The 10,502-nt window shown below is 41.5% G+C and overlaps 1 pseudogene; it reads right to left on the bottom strand.

The window, feature by feature from the left end:
- Positions 1–9,924: 9,924 nt before the first annotated feature.
- The window catches only part of LOC105743369, a 73,767-nt pseudogene continuing 73,189 nt past the window's right edge, over positions 9,925–10,502 (bottom strand).

Genomic DNA, 10,502 nt, shown 5'->3' with positions numbered 1-10,502 from the left:
ACTTCTCACCACCTAAAGCTCACATGTGAGAATTCCTCACAGAGAGAAGTAGGCGCAGAACTCCATGTGCACCCAGGTGACTAGGGTTTTGGGGTGTGGGGGATCCCATGTGCCTCTTTCCTGCACATTCACTCACAGTCACAATAGCCAATCAGCAATTCCTATACTCTTTTTAAATCCTACAACCCTTCCTATTGAAACTGTGCATATGCTTCACATATTTTTCAAAGGTCAATTTTTGGCACATGAAAATGATCTGGCACCACATTTGTGGAGGTGAGTTCCTGGTGCGAAGTAGCAGAAGCAGTGTGGGGTCTTCAGGAGGCCTCAGGCTTCCACTGATATGCACCGGGGCCCTCTGACACCATGGGAGGAGGGCTGTGCGGAGGGTGCCACCCTCCTTTCTGGGTCATTTGTGGCCGGAATCAGTATCTGACCCAGGAAACAAGACTGTCCATCACACCTTCATCCCAATCCTTGTCTACTATAAAATGGTCCTTTCTCAGCAAGTAATTAAATAAAAAGGAGACTGTCCAGTGACCTGGTGTGTAGAAAATGATGCTATACTCACCCTTCCCACTTTTGAGGGGCTACTAAATCTCTCAGAAGTGAAGGTAATGAAAGAAGCCCTCTGTGTGGGGGGAAATGCCATCTAGAGCCCTTCATATAGGCATAGAGGAGCCAAGAAGAGAGCATTGAGCACTCCAGAGCTTGGCAGCTGTGAAGAAGACAAGCTGGGCCTGGCCCTGGTAGTCTACCCTGCGGGGCACCCAGGTAACCAGGCAAAAGGGCTGTCACCTCCCAGCACCTCCCTTTTCCAAGTAGAATCCCGTCACCTGTACCCCAGGCCTAATGTAAGCGTGTGTGGCCGTGGGTACCCTACACACCCATGTTTGTTTTAAGGACACATTGCTACAGTCCCAGCCCGTCTAATGAGCTGCAACCCTCTGGGAAGGCTTGCCTCAGTTTCGATTTAGTAACACTATTCTTTTAAATGAATTGGTAAGGAAAAAAAAAAAAAAAAAAAAAAAAAAAGTCAGCGGGCTGTATCTGCTGCGCCCTGCATTTCCAGCTAAGGATGACCTGCTAAAGGCTTGGCCTGTGGCTCCGAAGCCGAGCCTCCTCCACCGTCATTGGTGTGCAGGAGCTTAGGGTTTTCAGTGTGGTTCAAACACAGGGAGGAGGCTGTGGCTACAGCTTGCTGGCACCCTTACGTGGAGACTGAGGACACAACAGATCCTACCGGAGCAGAGCCGCCCACAAGCCTCTGCTGCATGTGCCTGGGCCCTCCGCCCACAGCCCTGACTTCCTCACTCCGCTCCCTCCTGCTCTTCTCTACCCTCCTCCCTCTCCTCTTCCTCTTCTTCCCCGCTCCTCCCACTTCTCCCTATCCTATTTTACTTCAGTTTGCAGTATTATCAGATGTTTCTTCTGTCACTCCTTTTATTCCAAATATCTTCCCTTAAAATTAGACTAAACATAGTGATTTAAAGAAAAAAAATTAGAAAAAGCAAGCAAGCAAAAAGATAAAAAATAACAGTTTGAAATCCCACACTGAAGACATAACCAGTGTTAATATTTCGGTAAACATGACTTCAAATAATTTCTTATACATGGCACATGGCATGATCTATCACAAATAAAGATGTAATATACTGTACACCCCCAGATGAGGTGATAGTTTGCATACTGTTTTATGATCTTTTTAATTTACTATAAGAACATCTTCTGTGCTAATAAACATTATTTTTAATGGTTGCGGAGCAATTCGTTTTGTGAGTATATTATTTACTTAACCAATTTTGCTTTGATGGGCCTATAGATTATTTCTATTTAAAAAATCCTAGCACAAGCAAGGCTCTGATGAGCAGTCTATGTTGGCTCTCTCTCTGCAGGGAAACGCTTCCTCCCCAGCAAGTGTGCTCAAGGGTGAGAAAGCTGCTCCTCCTGGAGCTGCGGGTCTCCTCCTCCTGCAGCTGTGGTCTCCTCTCTGCCTTCGGTGACCCCCAGCGGATTTGGTTAATCGCTACTCTGGCAGCATCTGAGTCTGGCTCAGCATCTTCGGACGTCTTCTTTTTAATGTATATTGACTGCTTCAGTTGTTGTCATCTTGCCCTACTGACTTGGGCCAAGTATCTCATTTCTGGTTAGAAACAAGCAAGGAATAACTGGATGCCAACCCAGTCTTTCCATTCATTGAGCATGGATGAGGTCCCTCCAACAACCTGAGAAGGAACTCTTTGCCCCTCTTCTTAGCCACAGGACTTTGACTTTTCTCCTGCAATTCTGCATCTTCCCTTGCAACCTGAGTTGTGAGTGGCATTTCTGAGAGAGGCACATGGTCCCTGAAATCCAACTTATAAAGGCACACCGTGTCCTGATCGCACTGCCCTCCCCTCCCACCTGCAGCAGAGCCTGTCCTTTGTTGCTCAGTTAGTTTTTCAGTTAGTTCCTGAAAGTTTCCAGTATTTTTCTGCAGGTATTAATGAGAATGATATAGTAGACATTTGCTTCTACCCCATAATTTGTTTAGCTTTTTGTGTAATAGATTTCATTAAATAAAAAAAGGTTTATTTGTTTCGACAAGTTCATGTGCTACCATTGCATTGTGCCATGAACATGTCATAATATAAAATAGTCCCTGCAATTAGCTCAGTGGTACTATAACTTAAAAAATGGCTGCTTTATGATTTTTGACAATTTGAAACTCAAGCAAGTGCTCCCTCTAAATGCCCTCATTTATGATACAGAATTTTTTTCCCTTTGCGTTCGATGGAGCAGGAGTCATGACAAAGCATCTTTCACCATTGCTGGGAGCCATGTACAGCACAAGTGCTGCTCCGTGTTTGAACGCAGGTGCCTGCAGAGCGGAAGGTGGGACATGGCGAGATGGTGGTACACGTCACAGCGGGCTTCTGACCCTGAGTTCCTGATAAGATGCTTGTCTGGCCCTGGTGAAGAAGAGACACTTTGCATGGATGACATGCATGGGACACAGTGCTGAAATTGTGCCTTGGCCTGTTGGGTTTTGATCAAAAGTACATGCTTATTGGTTTTCCTAGTAATTTCTTCCAGAACAGTAATTGCTTTTGCTACTTCTTGACATTTCCGCTGCCATTCTAAGTTTGATTAGAGTCTTTTCTTTAAGGTTATAAAATGAAATACTGTCAATGACATGTCTTTCCCCCCCCCCTAATATTTTTCTGGGTTTTGGGGACCACGTGAGTGATAACATATTTACCGTGCCAACATAGACAAAGTAGAGCAGTAACAACAACTCAAATTCTTTTTGCTTAAGACAAAACCAAAACATTTTACTTGGTTGGACTCCTAGAAGGCTTGTTTTCTGTCTTTGCAATTGTTAAGTAAAAATAGAAACTATGTTATTGTCTGCATTTGGTAAAACGTCTTACTCACTTAACATGCTGTATAAATAATAACATTAATAATAGTGCAGCTGAATCACCAAATGCCTCCCCAGTTTTTTTCTCCACCAAGTCCAAAGCTAGCTTTTCATTCTCTTCTCTTCCCACCTTGCTTTTCTTTTCATGACATTTTAATGAGTTATTTTAGTCTAAAACTTACTGTTGTATTCTTCATATATATGTATATATATATGTATAAATTTGTATGTACTAGCAACTTTTTATTGTTGGTACATGCCACTCAAGTACCTCTAAGAGAGGTTAATTAACTTATTGGAGGTTGTACAATTAAGAAGTGGCAGAGCTAGGCGTGGTGGTGTACACCCATATTCCCACCACACGGGGAAGCTGAGGCAGGAAGATCACTGCAAGTTTGAGGCCAGCCTGAGCTCCATAGTGAGACTCTGTCTCAAAAAGAAAAACCAAATAAACAAAGTGGCAGAAGGAGGATTTGAACTTGGGCTGTCTGAAGCACCTTGCTGCCCAAAAGCTTACAGTGTTGTGGGGCCATCGATACGGACCTCTTGTGTCATTCCGTGCTAGAGCTGCTTGCCTTTAGCACTGGGTTGTCACACTCCAAACACAGATATTAGTTTTCTGGAAATAAAAATCATTGTTAATCAATTCAGAGCCCTGCATCTTTGTTCCTTTTCTCACTGATTCGACACTATATGAGTAACTAGTAAGCGCCCTGCTAGGCACCCGGTATTGGAGCTGCCCGTGACCCACAGATCGCCCCAACTTTGTGAGCACGCAGAGGTGGGGGGTGATGAGTTGCTGCCTTTGCAGAGCCTGCGTCTGGATGGAGGATGAATCTGTGATCAGTTTGGGCAGAGATGGATGTAAGAGACAGAGGAAGAAGGTGCTGCTGGACTCCACTAACCTTGCCTGGGGCTCATGGAAAGGCTTCAGGAAGGCACAGCCAGCGCCTCAGAGACTGAGGACAAGGGGCAGCCAGCTATGGCAAACTGGGGCACTGGGGGAAAGCTGTGATTTAGGTGCTGGAGGCCTTTCTAACTAGTTGTGTGGCCTTCAGGATGCCGCCCAGCCTGCTCTGCAAACTCACCAGCCAGTTAGGAGGGCTTGGTCCTCTGAGTAAAACCATTTGAAAATCATAAACCATGGACACCTGGAAAGCTGTTAGCTCCTAGTGTCACCAGAAAACAGCTATAATTAGCTTTGCTTAGAATAGACCAGTCCAACTCAGAAGCGAGGCCTATATTTGAAGTTTTTGAAAACATTAAAAAAAATTTGAGTCAAGTTCTGACTTCAGTATCTTTTCAGAATCTGTTCAGTCAATATTTGGTTTCCACAAGAAACTGTAGATAAGCTCGCGTGTGAGCCTGGCAATGTCTTAGGCTTTGTTCTAAGCTGTGGGTTAACAAAGGTACCTTGTGCTGGATCCACACAGAGAATGTTCGAAGAATACTCTACAGAATGTGTTGGACTATAAGACACCTGCCCACAGCCTTCTAGGGAATGCTTCACATCAAGCCTCTCTGCAGCAGGTTGGTGGCCTGGGGCTGGGGACAGTGTGGTGCCCTCTGCCTTGGCTCTTTTTCCTTCCTCTCCACGGCCTGCCCTGAGCCCACAGTGCTCCTTGCTGGCTTCATGGGAAAGGACCACTATCTGGAAGGGAAAATGGCAGCTTGTAATGACATTGCACTTCCTGGAAGCAGACAGGAAGGAGTGCTATCAGGTGGCCTGTGACCTTGCTATTCTAGAGATGGATCTTCATGAGTTCTGTGACACAGGTGCAGGAGGCAGACGGAAACTTCATTCTGCTTAAGCTGCTGGTATGTGAGTGAAATTTTATTTTGAATATATATATATTATATTATATATTATAATATATATAATATATAATATATAATATATATATATTTAAAATCAGGGAACTTTTGAATTATAGAAATCACAAGCTACACTCAAAATCATCACTTGGGTCTGCATGGACTTGACCTTGGGCTGCTGTTGGTGCTGGCCAGAGGTGTGTATGAGGTGAACGTATAGAGATAGGGGACTTGTGGAGGTATGTGCCCAAAGCATTCAGAATGCATAGAGATTAAAAGATAGCCTAAGGGCTACAAGTCTGAGGAGGGTCAAACACTCTGCCTTAAGGAATGAATGCTTGCATGGCTACAAGTCAGGGATGTCAAAAATATCCCAAACCTACAAACGTCTCTGTTTACAACATTGAAGGTTTGGAAGTGTGTTTCACTGGTATGCTCATTTGGCTCCTATTTTTATCTCTTCCCTAGGATCAGAGGATGTTGAGCACTTGACTAACTATAGTCAATAGAGCTTAACCGATACCCCAACTGGTCTCCTAAAAGAAGAAGTAAAATTAATGAGGTAAGCTATCCTCCCAAATCAGGTGATATTAGACATTCTAACAGCAGCACAAGGGGGTACTAGTACAATTGTAAAAGCTGGATGTTGTGTGTAAATTCCTGATCCTTCTGTTAATAGCTCAATGGCTATTCAAAATATTAAACAACAGGTTAATGTCTTGTTGGATTCTGAAATCCCCTGAACCTTCTTCTTACCTTTTTTCTAGGAGGCTATTGTTGGCTCTTTCTGGAGGAATCTTTTGTTGATCTTATTATTTGGCCCTTGCATACTTCCCTGTTTCTTTGGCCTTATCTCCTCCAGACTTAAAGCTGTAGGCCTACCCAAGATAAGAACTCCTAGCATCTGTTGAGGACCTTTAGGTAGACCCTTTGTGCAGAATCTCTGACTGCTGATCACAACTATGATCCTCTTCAGCCAGAAGTATCCAGAAGAGTATTCATATCTTAACCCTCACAGGAGTTACGGTCTCTTCTTCAGGGGTGAGCATATTATGGACAGCTAAATTAGGGAGAAATATTTTAGGTGATCAGACAGGGTTAGGCCCTCAAACGAGTCAGTGGAAAAGAAAAGCACACATTACAACTGTGGCTGGAGGCTCATTAAAAGTCAGGCCTCAGGATAAAGATGGGCCAAGTATACCTATATACCTCTCAGAGGGATAAATAATAATAGGCTCCAGTTACCTAGATGGGTGACCAGGCTCTCCTGACTCATCTCTTCAAAAAAAAAGCTTGTCCTATCCACGTATACTTGCTTTGTGACTTGCCTCCCCTTTGGATCAATATTACCTAGGTGACTATACCTGTAATCTTATTGGTTCATCATAGTTTTGTCCCATGTTGTACCCACCTCATGATTTTGCTCTATATTTCCTCTATAAAGTGGTCTGTGGTAACCCACTTTCCAGGTCCTCCCTTGTCTCTCTCTGGCAGGAGCTGTCCTCCCTGCAATAAAATTTCCTACTCTGTTATAGGCAGCTGAATTAGACAGAAATATTACAGGCAGTCAGACAAGGCTAGGCCCTCAAGGAGACAATATGGAAGACAAGATACCTTAAAACTGTGGAAAAGACAGACCTGCTGTGAGCCAGACCTCAAAACAAAACAGTAAACGACTGCAGCCCCATACCTCCCTAGGGATGGACATCAGGTATTGATATTCTAAATATGTATCAATCACCTTGAAAAAGCCGGGTAGAGTCACTACCTCAACACCCTACTGTAAGAGCTCCTGTTCCTTACTCCTCATTTGACTCACTTCCCCATTTGATTCTGATCTAATCAATTTCACCTCAGCAATTGTGCTTGTAATCTTATTGATTGACCACCGGTTTGTCCCACCTCTCGTGCAAGTTTCCTGTTCTCCACCTTAGACCCACCTCACCACATGGCTTTTCTCTATAAAACTTCCTAAAAAAGTCAGATTCCTTGGCAACCCACTTGTGTCCCATTCCGTACCTCTCTTGGACAGAAGCTTTGTTTCCGCCAAATAAATAAACTCTGTTCTTAACCTCCATTCTTGCTAAAATTCGTTCTTCAGCATTAGAGAACAGGAACTCATCCCAGATATCTTTCAGGTTGGGAGTTTCATTCCCCTATATTAGCTCCTAAATATCTGTTGTTTCTCAGAATTCATTCTTCAGTTTTGGGGAACATGAACTACTAGATGCATCAGACATCTGGCAGATTGAGAGTTATAACATTTTTCCCATATCATTTGGAGCTCCTGTATCAATTGGACTTTAAGAAACCAGAAAAAGAAAAACACAATAAAAAAGGAAAAATAGAAGAAAAAATAGGAAAAGAAAGAAAAATGTAAAAGGAGAGAAGGCTAATGACAACAAAAGTCAAGCCATCAAGTTATGCTAAACTTGGGGCAAATTTATCAGAAAAAGGAAGCCCAGCCCCATCAGTTATTTTTTACAAAGATTCAAGCACACACCCAAATGAGCCTAAAATAAAGATTAAAAGAACACCTGCAATCTGCTCTTTGATTTTCTTACTCCCTCTTTCTAGCTCTCAGAAAGTTAAAAGGCAGTCAGTTTGGTTCTTTGATTAGTGACTTAAATTTTGCCTTGTAATGTGATTGGGAGTTAATCCACAGTAGCTTTTTTCTTGGGAGGTGTGTTTGCTAAGGAGTGGAAATCCACCCTGAAAAGGCTTTGGTTTTGATTGTCTTTCTGCCCTTTCCACAGCTGGGATTTGTTTCTCCTGCTCCAGGGCATTTCTCTTTGTGATGGTATGTTCTGGGACCTTTTTAGGGGCTGGATTTCCTCCTCTTAGCTGCCATTCACTTATCTCTGTGCCATCTTCTTTTAAAAAATGATCTGGATTTGACTCTCAAACAATAAATGTAAATGATTTAGTCCAAATTTATCATATTTTTTACCCTGAGGCAATTGGAAATTAACTTGTTCACTTGCCTCTCCCTTCAGGAGTGCTGCTTCAGGAGACCGGTTTCTACAGCACAGACACCTTCATTGATAAAAGAAAAAATATACCTAAGGATCTTTATGAATTTGCTACCTGTTTTAAATAGAAATTATCTATTTCAATAAGATAAACTGTCAGCCCAAATCTCTCCTTAACTGTCTTTGCTTTTACAAAGATTTTTTGGTTTTTCTGATGAAGGCTTTTTCCTGATTATTACAAGAGATCTCTGTTAATTGACTTATAAAAAGTTCCAAGTATTCTGTTTATAGTTATAAACCTAAAAACTGTAAGAGGGTTGTTAAACAACTGAGCTATCGGGCAAGCACTCAAAATTAGAGAGGGATTTTTTTTTTTTTTTTTTTTTTTTTTTTTTTTTTTAATTTTAATATTTTTTTTTTTTTTTTTTTTTTTTTTTTTTTGTCTAGTCCTGGCTGCCTTAAGGGCGGGTGTGGTTTGGCTTGTGGGTGTAAGAGGGTTATTATAACTCAACTTGGGGAACATATTTAAGCGTACACTCTGATTTAGAAACAACTGTCTTATGTGTTTGTCCACTTGTTTAACATCTGTTAGGACAGCTGCAGCTGCTTTATTTAGGAGAAATATTTGTTTTTGAGCTCAACAATTTATTTGTTTATTTATTTTTTTTTGGTTCTTTCTGAGATTTCCATGAATAAGCTATTTGTACAGATTTTCAGAATAATCAAATTTATTTAAAACATTAAATTAAGACAGGTTCTAGGCTTACATAAAAACAAAAGCTGTAAAGTTTAATAATATAAAAGTTACATGTGATTTGGGTTAATGTGCACATTTCTGTGTTAACTTTCATGTATGCATTACATTATCCTCCAAAAGTTCTACTTAAATTGGTTTATTGATAAATACTCAAGACATTAACCCAAATGCTGGTGGTCATATAGTTTAACAATAGGCTAATTTAAATCAGTTGATAAGAATGAAAAGTTGGTAACCTATTTCCACCCAGGTTCTTAGGGACCCAGAAGACTATCAAAATCAGTTTTATAAATGCAATGTTTTTTATTATCTATATATAATAACTTAAGAGTTCTTCTTGGTCAAAGATAAAATCTGGATAGATTTAAGTAAGTGTTATCTGTTAGGATGGTTCATCTAAAGTAATTGTTTTCAACTGTAATTTAAAGGTTAAGTTCCTTGTGTTTAAACAAGTATGATTTTCTAAAAATATTGATACACTTTTTGTTAACCTAACAAAAGTAAATTTAAAAACAAAGGTTCTATGTTCCACTAAAATAAGTTTCTTATGTATGCACAATTGGAATTTTGGTTACTAATACATGAGTTTTAAGAGTTAAAGAATATTTAAATATTAATCTATAAAAAGTATACAATAACCACTTCATGATTGGTTAAATAAATAACTATGATCTTAGTTTATGACATGATATATATGTAAACATTGGTATATATGTATGTGCACACATCTAAGAGCAAGCTATACTGAGTCTAAGCTTTAAAATTAGGCTTATATGGGTCAGGGATGTAGCTAAGTGGCACAATGCCTGCCTAGCAAGTGTGAGGTCCTGAATTTGATTCCCAGTCCCAAAAAAAGTTAAGTTTATAGAGTTTCACTGCATAAATTTAACACACACAAAGTCTTAGGTGCTGATTTTTGTACTATATATTTAACCTTCTTGTTTTTTTTGTGGCACTGACATTTATTAGGATGTGCCCTAATGCAGGCGCTGGGGCTTTCCCGGGGTGCTCTTGATGTACAGGGTCTGGACGTTCTGCCAGTTCTTCTTGAGCAGCGACACCAGGAAACTGGCGGCCAGGTGGATGCTGTATACAAGCTTGTCATCTGTCATTTTCACCTGACCAGCAGCCAAAGCCAGACACAGGACTTTTGTCATCTGGAACTTGATCGTGAACTTCACTTAGTCAACTTTGGCCACCGTGTTTTCATTGTGGGTCAGCAGGGAAGGGAACTTGCCAGCCTTATTGAGGCGGGGTCCCAGGATCCATGGGAATCTGCTTGATCAGAGACTCCAAGGCCAGAAAGGCATTGTACTTCTTCTCCAGCTTTTTAACCAGCTTCTTGTTCTTGATGAGGTTCTTCAGTGTCTCAGTGTCCATGTGGGGGATGTCCACAGCCTTGGCCTCGTCGCAGTGCTGCTGGTCCCCCAGGACGCACGTGGAGAACTTGGAGTGGGGCACAGACGTCAGCCTGAGGTGCTGGAGAAGCGCTTGTCCTGAGGGTCATAGTTCTTCAAGTTGATCTGCAACTCCACAGTCTCTAAAAAGTTCTGGC

Source organism: Octodon degus, unplaced genomic scaffold, assembly GCF_000260255.1.
Source record: "Octodon degus isolate 3935 unplaced genomic scaffold, OctDeg1.0 scaffold00120, whole genome shotgun sequence".
Lineage (NCBI taxonomy): Eukaryota > Metazoa > Chordata > Mammalia > Rodentia > Octodontidae > Octodon > Octodon degus.
The sequence above is the reverse complement of the archived record's forward strand: the minus strand, read 5'-3'. Positions and strand labels throughout refer to the sequence as shown.